Raw genomic sequence first — 17,742 nt, 5'->3', positions numbered from 1 at the left:
CTGCTTGCAACTGTGTATTCCACGCATCATACCACAGGGTGTACTGAACCGGTTCAAGGATCACATGCATGAGGCTGATCACATCGTACGGCAGTAGGCTAGAGGCCATGAGGGCCTCTACCGCCGCCATTGTTACTGGGGAACGCAGCCCCTTTGTTTTAACAATTTCAGAAAGGCGGGTTATTGCTTTAGAATCTAGAGGGACCCACGCCGGGCCCTCTGTCTTGACTATGACCGGAAGGGCTAGCGGCGGCCGTGCTGGGTCGGCTGCTCGTAAGTCCTCCCTCACCCGGGCCCAATCAGTGAGCGTGGGCGGAGCCCACGGGGTGGGTGCTGTGGGACTGCACCCCTCAGGGGTGGACCCCTGGGACGTTGGCCACGGGGCTCCGCCCCTGCATCCACCGCAGGGCGGGACGGTGCAGTCCGCCCCGTTGGGGAAGTTGCTACAGCAACAGACTGAGCTGCACTCGTTATCACAACACACGGGTTGCGCTGTACCTCCTCGGAATGCCGTACCCTCCCCCGAAGCCTGCTTATCAGCCCTGCAGGAGATGTTACCACATTCCTCCAAGGACCTTCCCCCCCCCTCCCCGACTGACTTCAGTGAAGGATATAAGCCTTGAGAGGGATACGGAGGTGGGGGTGTTGTGGCCTCCACGCTTGAACAATTCGATGCAACTTCGTCCTTCTTTGTTCCCGGAGCTATCGTGGCAGGATGGGTTGTAGGGGCTGGCGCCACCTTATCTCCAGCCGGACCTGCACGAGGAATGAGACCCACTCCCGGCCCCGCAACCTCTAACCCCAATAGCTCCCTGGCTCGTTCGCCTGCAAGTTTCTCCTCGCGCGCAGCCTTCAATCCTCCCAGAATCAAACCCCAAGTTTTAAATTCCGCTGCTTTTTGAGTGACCATTGCTCGTTGAGATAAGGCAGCGGTAATTGAATCCCAATTATTGTGGTCATAAATCTCGTGGGGCGATGTTAACAGCCCCTCCCTCTCAAGCAACGAGAGGACCGCAGCTATCTCCTTCTGAGAAGGAGCATGCTTCCCGTTATAAATCTTACACGCATGAACGATCACCTTTATGACGGCTTCCATGACGCCCCCGATCCTCCTCCCGATTGAGACCAGGATCCCAGGCTCTTCTCCGGCGTGATTCCGGAGGGTATATCTGTCGCTCGTCCGCGACCTCCGCCGACAGAGGGGTGACTGCAGATTCCCTCTGTCCCCGGGCTTGTCCCCCGGCTTCCACCGCCCAGCAAGTGCTGATGCTCCGCGGTGGGCTCCTGCCCCGTCAAGCAGACAGCCGACTCATTCCCCTAAGCATCACGTCGGGGTCACCACTTGTTGCCTTTCGCAGGCAACCGTGATGTTCGTTGCTTAGGGGAGCCTGCGGCTTGGCCAAATACCGAGGTGACACCAATATGATGAGCGGCAAAATGGCGTTTATTAAGTTCTAACAAGCACTTATATATCTTTTAACCCTTCGTGTACGCCCACTGGATGGTACACGTGGCACGTACCTAACACATGGGGAGGAGCCTGACACGTTACATCCCGAGACCCCGATCACGCCTATTACAACACTAAAACTAATGTACAGTGTCAAGTTATTCCGTTAACCAAGGAAAAGATTGACAGTAGCCATTAAAACAAGCATGGGAAAAGCAGTTGACTGAACCAGAATTGCCTCCACAAGATGTTAGATGAGCCAAAGCTGAACTACTTAGTGTTATTTTCATAGGATATATATGATTTCTTGTGAAAATTTTTCTCAGCTCAGATAGAAACATTATGCCATGTGTTTTCTCACATTTTCTTTCATTATTGATATTTCAGATTTGCTCTCTTAATATATAAGAATGAAAACATGAGGTATTCTCTACCCCTGCAGACCCTTGCTTTTGTGTTTGGTTTATGGTCTTTAAACTTTCTAGTTTCTTACATCATGCCCAACTTCCATGCTTCCTTAGTGGCACATGCTATTAAAAATGGCTGTGGAAGTGTGACAACAATTGGGATAAATCTGTGAGCTGTGAAACTGATGAAGCCTATCTTCCTGTGAGTGGGCTTTTTGATGCTTGTGGTACATCTAATTCTAGATGAAGTTTTTCTTGTTGGAGTGCTCATATTAGTTCTCTGTTATGTGGCTCTTCAGTGTATGTAATAAAATTGATACCACACTTTTTCTTGTCAGGGAAGTAATAGAGTCATTTATCTAACTTATTTTCATGTCCCTTATAGATTGTTAATGCCTCTGAAGCCACTGTTCATCTGTCAAATTGGCTGAAATTGTTCAAAAGGTGTTAAATAGGAAACGTGTATAGACAGTGATATATGTGTTCATATGAAAATAAATTGAAAATGTGATTACATGAACTTCATTCCTTTTCATAGCTGGTCTGAAAGTGCAATCTATGTTAAGACAAAGGGTACGTTTTCCAATGGATTCAGCTTTAAGGTAATACTGAAGGACACTCCTTGAGGCTAGGAAGGAGTGGGGGTAAAAGAGTAGGGTGGATTTTGCTGCCTAAGCAGAAGAACCAGGTGTTATTTTAGAAACACAAGCATATCCTACCTGGCTTCCACTGCCTCTGCAGGAGTTTTTTACACAGCTTTTGTTTATAACAGTACTTGCAGCTATCTTGGATAGCTAGGTCGTCTAAATAACAATAAATATTTGTATTTAGGCAGTTGAATCACTCGCTTAGAATTCTGGTTCTTCAGGACATACAGATAATTGCAAAGTCTTTGACTAACAGTTGCTGTTATGGAAATGGTGATATTGCTATTCAGTGTAATTTTGCATCCCATCAGCCCAATACATACAGTGCATCTGAAGCTTCTGAAAGCAAGAATTTATAGATTTTATAATTTTCTTCTATTAATAGCAACTTTCTGCCCCCTCACCCTGTACTTTGAAGCTCTTCCTTTTCTTTGAAGTTTTTCCTCCAGAACTAAGAGTAAATGCAGGAAAAACTGTAAATCCTGTCCCTGGGCTGAAAGTGGATCATGCCATCCATAGAAGATATTTCCTTATATATCATCTCTTCAGGTTTCAAGTAAGATGACTGAGGAGAAGGAACATTAATCAAGATGTCATCCTCTACTTTTCCCTCAGGTCTATAAATCACAGCATCATTGACTTCATGCATTTTCTTTTTATAGGTTAAAGAATCCCTTAGGAATTTTCCAGGGATGATGGGTCTTGGAGAGGTTTTTTCTAACTCTCCTATTTATATATGATTTTTTTCTTTTTTCCAAAATTTGAACTCTATGAGTTTTCAGATAAAAATGAAAGCATTTTATTTTCAGGCAAAAAATAAAACAAAACAAAAATACAAACTACCCTTCCTGTTGAAATATTTATATTTGGGGAAGAAGATTGCGAAAGATCACTGAGTGATGGAAAAGAATTAATAAGTTGTGACTGTTAGTACTGTTGACTGGATGCTTGTTACTCCAAATATATGTAAGTAAAATGCTCTGGATAAAATTTGTATTCTATAAGGTTTATGAAAGAAGGTTTAAATCCAGGGTGTCTTATTAGCCTTCCAGATGATTTCTTAGCACTCCTAACTTGACTCAATCAATTATTGCTTTAGGCTTGGGGATTCCATAATAAGAAACAGACTACTAAAATTACTTCTTGTTGTGCTTATGGTTCTTTAGATAGATGAATCTATGCATTATCTGATACCTAAATCTTATTTAAAATATTCTCACTAACAATATAGTCTCACAAATCACAAATCTGGGGAGGCACTTATTTCAGACAGGGATAGATCACCTTCCTACTTTTTGTTCTTGAGAAAATACAGTTTGTGAATATAAATCCTGCTGACTATGTGGAACCTGCTGCCTGCTCTCCTTTTATTTATGGAATAGAGACATTTTGAGAAATCAGCTTTACAGATGCAAGAACATACTAATATATTCATAATAATAAAATGTTAAAATGAGAATGGGGCAAAGATAATCCCTTACTTTTAAGTCAGTCAGAAGATATATTATTGTGAAAAATGTGTTTTGTGTGTAGGTCACTGATGAATGCTACAGCCTTTTCCCCTTTCTCTTTAAGGGTATATATACATGTATTCTTTAGCATGAATTTTATTTTATTTTTTATTGTGGCAGTGATAGATGATGATGTCCTTGGTGCTCCTGAGTCCGTTTGTATTTGATGTATTTACATTTGAGCATTTTCCTTCGTGTTAACCACTCCAGTTATAAATATGCAAGCTGTAATCTTCTCAAGCATTTTATCATATTCAATTGCTTTCATACAATTTTTCAGGTTTCTTCATTGCTTTATAATTAGGTCATATACTTTCCTTTCTCCTTCAGAAATTTCATTATCTTTTTCAGAGTCATAGTATCTCAGCTACTTTTGAAAGATTTTCATGCTCTGTTGCGCTATGGTCTTCTCTGAGACTCATTCTCTTCCTTTAAAATTTGATCTGCTGACAGGTGACTATATTCTTTATTATTATTTGCTTCTGCTTAAAGCAAATTCTACTTCTTCAGCTGCTCACATATTCACTCTTAAAGAGCAAGACTTCAAAATTTTATTGTAGGGCCAGAGAAAATTTGAACTTAGAACTATTTTACAGAATCACAGAATTTTAGGGATTTGAAAGGAATTCTGGATATCATCTAGTCCAACCCATCTGCTAGAGCAGGTTCCCTAAAGTAGGTTGCATAGGGAAGCATCCAGGAAGGTTTTGAGTATCTCCAGAAAAAGAGACTCCACAGCCTCCCCAGGTAGCTTGTTCCAGTGCCGAATTATATAAGAAGGACATAGGCTACAAACTGCAAGTTTAGAGGTTGTATATCCTCTATATTTGAAGTATTTCAAGATTTGGCTGGACAAAACCAGGGCTGACTGAACAACATTGGAAATACTTCTGTTTTGGGTTTGAAACTGGCCTAGATGGCCTTCATCATTCTCTTCCAGCAAGCATTTCCATGTGCTCTATTGCTGTGTATTCTTTTTCTTCATAAATTGAGCCAAAGTTATAGATTTTCATGTATTTTGTCCTGTTTTTATTGAATTGCCCTTTTCATTGCCTGACAAAATGCTGTTTAATGAGAGAAATATACTCTGCACAATGCAAGAATTCTTTATTTTGGTTAATTATGTATGTAACAAAGCCAATGCAATCAGGCTATGTATTATTGTCTGAGTGTTGAGTCATATCCTCTAACACATGATATTAAATAGAATCTATCGCCTCAAGTGTGGTTACCTGACAAGTTTGTCAAGAAGACTTATCAGGTAGTTTCTCAGTAGTGGAAATACAATTTCAAGTGTTCTCTTGTCTAGCTGAGACAAATGAGACATTTGCATAGTATTATTTTCTGGGATATTGGCACAACTGGATGCCTCTGAGGTGTCTGTCCACTAATGCACACTAACAGTTACAGCCCTATGATCTTGTTGGCATTATAGAGCATGGTGGGATGCAGTGGTTGGGTACTGTTTAGGAGATACCATCTGGAATGGCAAGGAAAGGAGCCACTCTTATTGTGAGAAAGCAGTGCAAATGCACAGAGCAGTGTCTTGGGACAGATGATAAGCCAGCTGAGAACTTATGGATCACATTAGAGTACACTTCAATTTAAGTGATATTGTGATGGATATCTGTTACAAACTGCATGGTGACAAAGAAGAATCAAATGACAATGTCTAGAAAGCAGCTTGGCACAGAAGGCCCTTGGGATCCTGTAAGCATGAAGCTAATCATGAACCAATGATGTGTCCTTTCAGTAAAGAAGACTAACAGCAATCTGTTCTGTGTTAAGAAAGGTTTGCCATCAGGTAAAGGGAGGTGACCCTTTTTCTCTGCTCAGCACTAGTGAGACACATCTAGAGTACTGGGTCCAGTTCTGAGTTCCTCAGTATGAGGGAGATATGGACATGCTGGAGTCTACAACAGGACTACAAAGATGGTCAAAAGACTGTATGTGAGGAGATGCTGAGCGATCCAGGAGTGTTCAACCTGTAGAGGAGAAGAGCAGGCTCAGGAGGATCTTATGAATGTGCATAAATACCTTTCCTGAAACACAAGGTAGTTGTGTTTAGACATAAAGAAATATTTATTTACTGGAGTGGTAGTCGAACACTGAAACATTATCCAGAGAAGGTGTGGAGTTTCCATCTGTGGAGATGCTCATAGCTGAATTGAATATCCTGCTGTAGGTGACTGTGGTTTCTGTACAGGGAATGAAATGAATGATCTCTAGGGGTCATGCCCTTCCCAATGATTCTATCGCATCTGGGATTGTAGGAAGTAAGAATCTCTCAGGGAAAATATAAAAAGACTATTAGCAACTTTTCACTGATTAAAACCCAGTGCAGACTACTGCTGCTGCACACTCATTTTGGTCAGTCACATGACTCTGTGTATCAGCACCATAGTTCTGAAAAGGAGATAGAAAAGGGAAATGAAGCCATTGGTTTCTGAAGTGTTGATGCATGATTAATTAACATAAATGCAAATTAGTGTCTGAATAAGTCCAAGTTCAAAAATAGGCTGGCTGAAGAATGGATTGAAAGCAGCCCTTCGGAGAAAGACTTGGTTGTGTTGGTTGACAAAAACTGAACAGTAGGCAAATATGTACTTGCAGCCCAGAAAACAAAACTTATCCTGGGCTGCATCAAAACTCAGACCAGCAGGTCAAGAGATATGATTCTCCCTCTCTACTACTTTCTCATGAGACCCTACTTGCAGTACTGCATTCAGCTCTCAGGCCCTCAACGCAGTGGAGATGTGAATCTATTGGAGAAAGTCCAGAGGAGGGCCACAAGGGTGATGAGCTGGCTGAACCACTCTTTCTATGACGACAAGCTCAGATAGTTGGGTTGTTCATCTTGGAGAAGAAAATGTTCTGGAGAGACATCGGTGCAGCATTCCAGTAAATAATCAATATAGTGATAGAAAAAAAAAAAATGGGATAGTGATTTAAACTGAAAGAAAGTAAGTTTACTTTAGGTATTAGAAAGAAATTCTTCACTGTGAGGGTGGCGAGGCACAGGAACAGAAAGCCCTGAGAAGCTGTGGATGCACCGTTCCCTGGTCGGGAACACCATGTCCCGAGGTGTTCAATGGATGTCAGACTGGATGGGGCTTTGGACAATTGGATCTAGTGGAAGTTGTTCCTGCCCACATGAGGTGGGTTGGAACTAGAAGGCATTTAAGATCCCTTATAACCCATACCTTTCTATGATTCTGTTATTCTAGCAGCAATTACAGCCTCTGCAGTAGCAGATGGTATATTTCCTCTGTAGTAAACATGAGGTTGGTTGCACATTTATAATAATGGGAATGTGTATTAACAACTGCCAAAGAAGAAACAACTAAGTCCAAACATTTACTTGTGTTATGGTCACTTAATTGAGTAGTCAGAGAATCATTTCAGCTTTACATCAGTGTTGTCAATTTGAGCTCTTGAGATGACATAAGGATAGCATCACATTCCATAATAGTACATGTAATTGCTACAGCAACAGTTTGCATTAAAAGTCTGGAAGGTACAAGATTAAAGAATATTTCTGTGAGTAACTTGCATGTATTTGACTACATCAAAAATGGTTCTTAAATCTGGAGTTAGATGGTTGTTTAAGCCAATTTTCTGAATGCCTCTTGAAAGTGCTCCTGGGGGCGGTCAGGGAAAATACATTCTAGAGCCAATCAGAACTTCATCAATAGTTGCACACATGCTGGGCATCAACCCTTTATTCAAACAGTGGTACTTGCATTTTCACTAAATGTAGAAGAGGAAAATAGAAATTAGGCTGTTATGAGAAAAACTGATTTTCATTTGCAGTTTAGATAGTCCTGCTGTTTCCAAATAATTGTTTTAACTAAGTAGTTGTTTTGCACTAGGAGATGGTTGTCTGTTATGATCGTAGTAAGAGGGGCACTCGGGTTCTTTGAAGTACCCTTTGAAATACTATTTTTTAGAGATAACACTGTAAAGAAAGAAAGAGCAGTAAAGATAATCTTACATCACTTTAGGTGCTGGGAACTCCCAGATGTGTGACTTAGAATGAGCCTCAGATCATGTGCAGCAAGCCATGTAGACACTGGCCATGGAAAGGATGACCCAATTTTTGTCATTTGAGCTTCCTGAGAATTTTCTTACAAGAGAAAAAACCTGTTCATCATTTCTACTGTCACTGCACTTCTAGTTGAAAGCAAGGACAAACAGGTGTTGCATTTGCCAGTACTCAGCTGGCTGCAGGCTCTGCTACTACGCTGTGGCAGTGAGGCTGATTGTGCAGCCAAGAGATGGGTGCACAGTAGTACAGGGGTGAAAGCCACATTGCATGCACAGCACAGCACAGTGCAGTTCTGAGTGCACTCAAGTTAACTGCTAAGTGTATCACCAACTCCATCTTGTATGGTGGTCTTCCAGGCAGGATCAAAGCAGCAGTAGCTTTTAAATATTCACCATAAATTGTTTACAAAACGTTTTAAAATACCATTTTATCTTGAATTTACTCAGAAAATATCTACTTCCTTTTCTGGTAAAGTATGACTAAGCTGGATTGTGTGGTATATACATTTCTTTGGCAAATCTTTTTTTCTTTTCCCCCTAAAAGAATAGATAATCTTCCCTAATAAAACATATGTTTTAACAGAGATTTACATTCAGTATTTTTAAATTGAAGTTTGAAAATGTGTACTTCTCAAAAGAAACAAGTAGAATTAGTAAAACACCAAATGCTTCAAAACTATCTTGATTTCAAGATTCAATTGTAAAGCATGGAAAGTTATATAAAATGTAGGCCATGTGAAACATTCAATTTTATCTGTTCTGAACTTGCTATTCTAATATTATGTAGATGAAATCTCATCCAAAGTTATTTACTAATTGTGGAAAAACAAAACAAAAAAAAAGTCTGATAGGAAAACAATTAATTTTGTGAAACATTAGAGATTCTCATTGATTGTGAAGTCTTTCAGCAAGATACTTTTGAGGTGAACTTCCACAGGGGCTTTGCACTCCCTATATGAAATATGTATGAAAGAAAACAAAACAATATCAACAAAAAAGCTTCAAAATAAAAAACTCAGCTAGGATTTATTAACTTGCCAGTATTAATTGCAGTATACAGGACTGCTTTGTGATGGAATGAGAGAATCATTCAAGGGTAGGAACAAATGCTTCCACTGAAAGTCATTTTAGGTAACTTCATTTTAGCATTTCTTAAAGCTTTCTTCTTCAAGGCTGGAAAAAGTGACAAACAAAAAAATCTAAGCAGGCAAACAAAAAGACCAGAGGAATAAATGAAACAAATATGATACTCTTCATAAAAGACAAGGACTCCAGGCAACAAGTGAAGATAATTTTATCAAAATTCTCTTTTCCAAATACAAGACAAAGCAAGGAAAGCTTGTGCAAGGCAGCAGCCAAACTAGACACCAAAGGAGAGGTAAATCAGTATGTCACTTGTCACAGCTGGACTTTCTGCCTCTATAAAAGGATGCTACACAACCTTAGCTGTGTTTGTGCCTGGTTAAAAATAGAGACCTCACCAAAGGTGAGGTGAAGGTGAGGTGAACATGCTAGTTGCTACAGAAATGAAAGTGTTCTATCTGTGTTAAGGAAGATGAAGCACAGGATTTTGTTTGCTGTGAAGGTGATTGCAGAAGTGGTGGAAACAGATAGCTGTAAGGGTTACAGCTATTGACATATTTTAGCAGAGATAGGTTTTGGTGATTTACAGACAGAGGTCACTATGAAGAGTTGATTTAAGGCCATCTTATACATTTGTTGAGATCTTGTCACATGCATTGATGCACTGGCTGCAGCTGGATTAAAAAAAAAAATGGCTATCCTGTGCAGTAGGTAGTGATGGAAATATCTGTGTTTGATTTACTTTTTCACCATTTCATTTTGCCTGAGGCTGAGCAATACAGCTAGGTGGTGCAATACTGAATCCTTAATAACCCTATTGTGCTTTGGTATTTTTTGTTCCCTAGATCCAATCTGAAGGAGCTGAGAGTTGGTTAACTGTGGAGATGTTATTTTCATTGATATAGTAAATCTGTTCTGCAGCATCCAGGCTGTTGGTACCCAAAGAGGAAAGAACATTTGTGACTGAGTTAACTGAGTTAATTGCTTGACAAGGGACACTATGATGGTACATCACAATAAGAAAAAATCACAGTTCAGTAGAGACTTGTGATTGTTAACAGAAGAAAAGTAAAAAATAAAATTAAAAAGCCCCGAAATTTGAGTTTCTCTGATGCTGATCTCTCTATTTCTTGGGCTCTTAATAAAAGTTACAGGCTTACATTAGTGAGTGCTGAAATTACTAGATTATTTTCAAACATATATATTATTTATAGCTCAGGACACTTATATCTTTAAAACTCTTCAGTGCTCCTGTAATTTGCATAATATGAAGTAAAAAAGAGATTAACAAAGGTAGATCAAATGGTACAGAAGAAAAGGGGGGGTGGGGACGGGGGAGGGAAGGTGTTTTAACAAGCTTTGGTGAGAGGTAGTAAAATAATCCCTTCAGTAATCTTAGCTTTTCTTTAGATTGAGTTCTCAGACTCCCATCATGGACACTGCTGCTGCAAGTTGAAAGATGGGTGGGAAAAGGAACTTAGATGAAACATAAGGGGTTATAAACTTCTTTGGGGCTATTAGACTCACTGCACTATCCCTATCAGTTTTTCATGAAATGACCTTCTTTGCCCTTATTTACCTTTCTGTGGCCTCCTGTTGAGAAGCAGGTGGGTAGAAGACAGGCTCAGTAACATTTCCTGCCTTTCTAAGGAAGGGAAATAGACAGAGAAGTATGGATAAAGGTGAGCAGCTCTCTCTCTTTATCTGCTACTGGGAATAGAATGAAGACAAAGTTAGCTGATACTTCTGCAGAGGGGAAGTCAGTTCTTTCCCTTCCATACAGTAGAAGCTCCTACACAGTTCAGTACTTTGCTCAGCTGCAACAACAACAGGAGCTGAGTGTGATACTTTATTTTGGAAGAATTCATGTCATCTCTTCAAGCACTGGAAGGTGTACAGGTTGTTGCCCCAGCATGCAGCCTTAGGTAATTGCCTTTTTATCCTATTCTTCAAGCCAGGACTGGCCATAAAATTGACTTTTTCTTATTATTCAGAGTAAGTAATTGTCATCCTTAACAAAGCACAGCTGTGGCTGAACTGATAGGAAATGTAATAATGTATGTCATTTAAAGCATTCTCTCCCATTTTACTTGAGTTTTCCCATCTTCTTTGCAATTATAAAATCAACACCTTTGCAGTGATTGTTTTGTCATATCAAAAGGTCAAAACTATCCATTCATAGTTGAGCCAATTTGCTTTCATCTTTTTTTACTGCAAGCTCCTGTTATTTTCACCTTTAAGCAGCTTCTTATATTTTTAATCATTCAAATATAGAACTGTTGTTTCCCCAAACTCTAATATTTCTGTGCTCTCACAGATCAAATATTGAGTAACAAGGTTTTGTTTAACATTAATTCAAATCAAACCTTCACTAAAATATTTGGCCAACATTCCAGTTACCTTTTAAACTTACATTTTTGTTCAGCTCCAGACACTTAGTTCTCTGTACATGTATCATTATAAAAATTAATGTCTAAAGGCAGCATTTTTCATAGTGACTAAAACATAAATCAGTCCACTACAATGTGCAGGCATGCTTGCAATTGTGTTTGTAGAATAATTTCTAGCCTAATGTACTTTGGAGAAGTTTCTGTAAGTATCTACCTCTGGGGGTTTTTGTTTGTTTGTTTGTTTGTTTGTTTGTTTTGGAGACTGGCCTGTATTTTGCAGTAGAAAAGCAGAGTGAGGTATGTACTGTGTAGTTATGGGTGTTATAACTATATAGTTTTGATAAGAGATCTTCAAAATTGATCTTGTTCGAGACCTGGGGAATGGGTGACATTATTTCCCTAAGTCTCCTCCAAACATGTTCTATAATTTTAATGAACAAATCAATTTGTAATGCCAGGGACAAAGAGACGGTTTGTAAAGGGCTGAGGAGGGAATTCCTTACAATCCTCCTCAAGTAAATACCACTCTATAGTGCCTACTAGTTTCTCATTCATTATTCTAGGAAACAAAATAAATGAAATAAAAACAAAACAATCCACGTCAATTCTTGCACTTTGCTACACATGCATGATTGTTTTTAATAAGATGTTTTGGTAAAATCCTGCTTTTTGTTTTCAACCCAACTCCTTCTATCCTTTTTGATGGCCTCTAGTTCACTGAAGAGTATTCATCCTACTCACTCGTTTATGCACTTCACATATAGCTTCTCACATTTAAGGGACCTCACACAGAAAGACTGAGGGCTGGAAAAAAAATTTTCTTATCTCCTTCAAACTCTTTGTCCAGTTGTACTGTGTCTTCATTCATTCACTGTGAGAAGGAGTATTTTTCTGAAAGATTTATAATTTGGCCAGATGGCAAGAGGCAGTATAGCAATATGACAAGAGGCCTATTCCTAGTAATAAGGATACATCTGACAAGTTCTGAAACACAACTCCACTGCCAAAGAACTTAACTTTCTTTGATTTTTAATGTGGAAAAAACACACCTAACCAACAACCAACTTTATTTCTCTCATTGTGGTCTTGAAAACAGCTGCAACTGGAAAAAGTAACAGAATGGATGACAGTGAGTAAAAAACTGTGACTTTGGAAGTTCAGATCACAAGAATGCCAAAATTAAAAGGTGACTGAGAACTGTATCTCAAGAAAGGGAACATGAGTATATAATAGCTTAACTCTTAATTATGGACAAAGCTACCAGCCTTCCATCTCATCTCACAATTTTGGTTGCTTAAAAAATGCAAGTTTGAGACAGTGAAATGACTGTAAGAAATCATTAACCTTCTTTGTATTTGCCAGGCTTGTTCTTCGTGATTATTCAGCCCAAATCACTTATCAGCTCTAAACAGCTTTAAAAAGAGTTACTTCACCATTCTCCTGCCAGGTACAGAATTGAAGATATGATAGAAGGTGATGATCAGGATTAAAAGATTTTAGGAAGTCACTGAGTCAGTCATCTCCTGTTGAGTGTGATATATTTCATCTTGAGCTCAAAGTGTCTTTTTGGATGGGAACATGACTTTTTATGTGAGGAAATGTGATGGAATGTAAGCAGCTATATATAAAAGTATAGCATCTGGATGAAAAGCCACTTTTCTCTGTCTGGGCAAAACTATGACAGAGTGCATGATTGAGTTCATTGCTCTGGTGTGCAGAAAAGCCGCTTCCTTTGCCACACAAGCGGTGTATTGCAAATGAATTCTGGAGGTGGTGTGCCCTGGTCTCAGTGCTCTGGAAATACGAACAGAGAAATATGATACATTAAAAAGGATATTTCCTGCACTGTCTCTGTAGATGTCTGATCTCTAACTACACTTCATCCAAATTTTAGAAATCCATAGAAGCATGGAATGATTCTTCTTGTATCTGCCTCCCTGTAATGATTTTCCTTATAGTCTGAATAACAACATGTTGTCTGTCTGACATGGGCTGAATTAAGTTTCTTTTTCACATTTTCTTTTAGATCTATTCTTCACAGCATTATCAAGAGGAGAGGCCTATTAGGCAGTGCTGTAGTTCCAGCCTGCAGCCAGCCTGGGAAGCTACTCCTTCAACATGCAGGGATCTCATCTTTGCTAACGCTTTCAGGCCAGCTGCTTTTTGTACTGTGGTCTCCTTCTTTCTCTGCCTTGTGGTGCACCTCATTGCTTTGTTAGTCATTCCCATACCCCCTTCAGTTCTTTTGTGCAGCGTGCTCTAATTTATATCTAATGATTGAAGACTGTTTTTAACCCTGCTCCTTTTTTTTTTTTTTTTTTTTTCCAATTGAATTTCCAGAAATGTAGTGCAGAGGGAACCCAAGATTTAGTATGCTTCCTTCAGAGATCTCTAAATCACTACTTTTATTTTACTCCTTAATTCTTCATTTCCTTCTGTGCATAAAGCTTGTCCATCTATTTAACTTCAAAGACCGCATGTTTTCTAAATCATTCATCCCGAGAAGGGTATATCATACATACATTATAACAACCCACACACATTAGATCACTGTCAGGTCTTCAGGGAGACTTGTGCATTGTGTGATAATGGATAATGTAAATGATATTCTTCTGGTGTAAAGTACTGTTTCTAAATGATCTCTCTTCTTCACTCCTCTGCATTCTCCATCAGTTTGATGGAGAATTGTTACCACAACCAGAAATGGAATGATAATTTTTTCTATCATATCTAAGTCTTACATGCAAGTACTGGATTATTATTTTTTAATGGGTTAAAATCAGCAGCTTTTATTGATGAAGCACATGCAATTTTAACTGAGAAATTTTCACGATATTTTTCAGAAGCTGGAGGGTACACCATATTAAGGGCTGTTTAGTATGTAGACTGGTTCCTGTGCATTTCCCAAGGGAACTGACAACTTGCATCTGTTACAAATAAGATGCTCTTACAGGTGGCCTGAAACTGATGCTTCTCTAACTCCAAAACAAGTGGATTTTTGTTTTTATTTGTTTTGTTGGTTTTTTTTTAGATTGTTTTTAATTTCAGTTTGTTTGTTTAATGAACTGTCATGTTCATTGGCTGAACCTTCAGCTGGAATAGCATTTGTGTAATATACTGTTGCTTTACACTAAGTGAAAAGTTAAAATTTTAGCACTTTGCCGTTTCATCATCAATTTAAAATTTCCGTGAGCCACTGTTTCTGTCACTTCTTTTGATTCTCATGGTAAAGAAAATATTTACTGCAGTGAATGTGATCAGAAATAACTAAAACATTGTGCTATTCACCAGTGCTCGTTTTATCCTGGGTGCTTAAGACTTGGTTGTTCCACGCTTATTGTTGATGGCTTTGGTAGCAATGATTCCTCATCAGGTCCATTTGACTATTTGATTGCTTAGCTTCAGTCACAGAAATTACGAGGCTGGTTAGCTTCAGATGGTATGAACCGCTCATTCCCAGACTAGTATGGACTTTATTTCCATGATCTTGGGATATTTCAGTTAAATGGATGAAACATAAATTCGCTCCAATCGCAATCAGTTTGTTGTGAAAATCTCCAGTGAATATTTTATGAGTACTAACTTAATACCTCAATAAAATTAATTTCCACAGATATTTGCCAAGTGCAGAGGTTGTTTGAATTTGGAGGTCCAGAAGGGTTTCTGAAATTTCACTCTGCTTCTGTGTTGGGATGGCACCCAGGTATGTATTATCCCATTCTCTCTCCCTAAGCAATTATTTGAATGAGCTGAAAACATGAGGAAACAGAGAACGAAAGAGTCACTTGATGATCAGGGCACATAACTGAGCTAGATTTACGTGGGATCTGCAGGCCAGGGCATGTGATTCTTTACAGCTCTCTCCAATTTAGGCAATAAGATTTTAAGTAAGAAGGCCACTGATAGAAATCGGTATATATACCTGCTGTCTATCTGGTCCATTGCAGCCAAACACTGTTTGAGAGACTTTTCTTATGGTGAAACAATAATTTCAAAGGAAGTCTAATACTCTACAAACAATTTTCAGTTTCTCAGGACAGTTACAACTTCTTCCATTTGTTCATCTATTTTTCTATCTATTTATCTGTTTGTCTGTCTGTCTATTTAATTTTTGAAGTCCCTCTAGCAAATTTCTGAGGAGGTAAATGTGCCAACTAAATGTAGCATACTTACAAAGAATAGATTTTACATATTACTTTTATAGCACTCTGTGTGTTACCTGTATGATCATTCATTTTTCAACACTTTCATTATTTGTTTAACTAACAAAGAGGGGTGAATTTTTATAATCAAGTCCTGCTGTCCTTTCTAGATAACAAATGTATTTTATTTCTCCCAATAGCTTTAATTACTTAGTTCTTCAGGATAAATGATGCAAGGTGGTCTTGCTAGCAAGAAATAGCGTTGGATTAATATGGATCAGTGAGTCCTTTGATTCAACCTGAAAAGAAGTGAGAAGTATTTACCTTTTCACATTCACAGTCCAAAGGGATATTTAGAGAGGAAAACTGTCTCAGTATGGTACAATTCCATGCTTGCAGCACTGTTCTTCTCTGTCTCTTACAATGAAAGCTGTACCAAAAATTCTCTTGGCTTTGTAAAAATTTATTCCTCACTGAACTGAATCTGTGAAATCTCCATTCCTTCAGGCTCTTCTGAAGCAGAATCTATTATCTATCAGCCCATAACATATCATGACACAGTAAGGAACTGGCAGGAGGTGAAATAAAAGCTTAGCCCACTGATGTGCCTGATGTTCCTTCTAATCAAGGCAAATAATTCTTCAGGCTTCATTTAAATCTTTGCTCTTTTTTTTTAATAACTTTCTGAAAAACATAGGGCTATTGCAGAATTTCAGCTATAACAGCATTTCCTGAAAAAGTCCTCTATGAGGCTTTCATAATTCTATGTAATTTTCAATTTTTATCTCTTCACTTCCCTTTTTTTCTCTTTTTTTTTTTAAGATACTTAAAACCAAATTATATTTCAGCCTGTAAATTCATGCAGACAGATTCCTTGTGTTCTTTGAGTATCCAGTTACCAGCTCTTTTCTCCACAGATTAAATCTTTCTTTCATTAGAAGCTACCCATTTATATCTTCTTCATTTCAGGATTTAGGGATAATTTTCAGATTCAGTTGCTTGTACCCTACTAATTTTGATTAAAAAGTCAGAAAAGTTACAAGGGCTTTTTAGTCTGAGCTCCAGGGATCAGCAGCATATCTTCATTTTTTTCCGACCTGGGTCTGGAGACAATCACTTGCTAGTACTTTCACCTTCAGCAAAATTTCCCTTAATTTTTACATGCCTCATTAATTTGAAGATGAACATTCAAGGGGGTTTTAAGCAATATTGCTAATTTAACGCAAATTTAAGCCTTAACTTACGGCTGCTCTCTACATAATTGACCTTCCTTCTATCTCATGTTCCTACAATAAGAATCAGCTTCATTAGACAAAGCAGTGAAGAGTACTATAATACTTTAAGACATAGCAGAGAATACTGAAATCTTATAGCTATACATGCTATTCGTAGAGAGAATAGAACTCCTTCCATCCAGACTTGCAAGTGTGAGAAGTACTGACCAATCAACTAGGCAATTGTCTGTGCTAATACACAGGTCTGAAGGTCTGCAGTTCAACAGAAATACGCTTGCCTGGCATATGTATCTCCAGGAAGCTGAGGATAAAAGGATCCTGTAGCTGTGCACTAGTGATGCAGCCCTTGATGTGCTGAAAGATTATTCACTTATACTGAATTATATTTTCTAGACCAGATAGTGGCTGTTTACCAGATCACTATCTCCTTGCAATACCAGTGACTGCTGTAACACTAATAAAACATTGGAACACTAGTAATATGTGAAGGCATTTTTCAGAGATAAGTAATAATCTACCTAGTGGCACTTCCTGACTGACAGTTTATGCATACTCCCTTGTGCCTGTCTTTTCATCAAGATCTTCAGCTGCTTTTTGAGAACGTGAATGCTGGAGCAGTTCTCATACCATTTTCAAATTTGCTATGTTTCATCTACAGCTAAAGGAAGGAGTGTGCCAAGTATCTTAGTTTGTAGACTTAATTTACCTTTCCTCAGAGGCAGACAGAGACACTTAGATCTTTACACCCCACTCAGTTTTTCAGATTGAAAATTCTTTCATATTTAAATGCCATGAAGGCAATATACATATTTAGAGGAAGTCTTTCCAGC

At 38.7% G+C, this 17,742-nt stretch overlaps 1 long non-coding RNA gene across 1 annotated transcript in view; it reads left to right on the top strand.

The window, feature by feature from the left end:
* Positions 1-17,742, top strand: part of LOC124417830 — a 123,140-nt gene that overhangs the window by 63,603 nt on the left and 41,795 nt on the right. Inside the window, exon 3 of the long non-coding RNA XR_006938782.1 lies at positions 15,149-15,238. This is a non-coding gene — a long non-coding RNA (uncharacterized LOC124417830). The remainder of the gene's footprint in view (positions 1-15,148; positions 15,239-17,742) is intronic.

Source organism: Gallus gallus, chromosome 3, assembly GCF_016699485.2.
Source record: "Gallus gallus isolate bGalGal1 chromosome 3, bGalGal1.mat.broiler.GRCg7b, whole genome shotgun sequence".
Taxonomy (NCBI): domain Eukaryota; kingdom Metazoa; phylum Chordata; class Aves; order Galliformes; family Phasianidae; genus Gallus; species Gallus gallus.
The sequence above is the reverse complement of the archived record's forward strand: the minus strand, read 5'-3'. Positions and strand labels throughout refer to the sequence as shown.